Source organism: Frankliniella occidentalis, unplaced genomic scaffold, assembly GCF_000697945.3.
Source record: "Frankliniella occidentalis isolate FOCC.00 unplaced genomic scaffold, Focc_3.1 Scaffold517, whole genome shotgun sequence".
NCBI lineage: Eukaryota > Metazoa > Arthropoda > Insecta > Thysanoptera > Thripidae > Frankliniella > Frankliniella occidentalis.
In genome coordinates this window covers 69,218-70,206 of record NW_026267634.1, presented here as the reverse complement: position 1 = coordinate 70,206, position 989 = coordinate 69,218, and positions in this window count along the sequence as shown.

Here is a 989-nt window from a genome sequence, read left to right as displayed (position 1 = left end):
GCAATCCAAGCGCTGCCACCGCAACAGCCCGCCAAACGACGGGCACCTCAGAGGCAGCGAAACGCGTTGGTGCGAGAGAGGCGCACAGCTAGCGGGCAAGAGCCCACGGGCACCTCGCTGCCCGCCGGGCAGGGCAGGGCCGGGCGCTCCGGGCGGGCAGTGGTCACTTTTTTCATGCGCGCAGAGCGAGGTGCCCGGATAGTGCCCGCCCTACGCAGGTCCCTGCCAAGGACTCACAAGACCTTTAGGTATTCACAGCAGCTCACGGTGAGTCACTGCTACTTGCAGTCTACGGTCGGGTATGTCGCCCAGCGAAATTGGTGTGCAACACCCCAAAACCTTCCCTTGTGAGACACATAGACGTATCTAGACTCTCAAATTATGCAGCTATACTGGGAGTACTTCCCCTGCCATTTTCCGATTTGAGGCCCCCTTGTGGCAATTTTTTTTTACCATCGTACTTTATTTTATAGGCCAATAAATAAGGTTGAGCCATCTTAAGTCTTATTTCAGTAGTTTATTTCAATTTATTGCAGCGACACTTACAATAGAGTTGACAAAATAAGTCATGTAGAGAATAGCTAACATTTCCAAAACACAAATAAGGTAAAAATACTGATTCAAGAGTTGCTAATCAAACGTCATGACATACATACATAATTATAGGAAATCTCAAGTTTTCTAAGAAGTTTGCAAAAATGTCCCAGAAAACAAAAGATAGCGACACCTATTAGGAGGCTTCTATCCCGTGTGAGTTCGCAGATGCCTCTTCAGGCCTTGAGAATGGGCGAAAGTCCTGCTGCACATGGGGCACTCGTATGGCTTCTCTCCTGTGTGCGTTCGCATATGTATTCGCAGGCCTCCGGATTCAGTGAAAGTTCTTGTGCACACCGCGCACTCGTATGGCTTCTCTCCTGTGTGCGTTCGCAGATGCCTCCGCAGGCTTTGACATTGGGCGAAAGTCTTCCTGCACACGGGGCACTCGTATG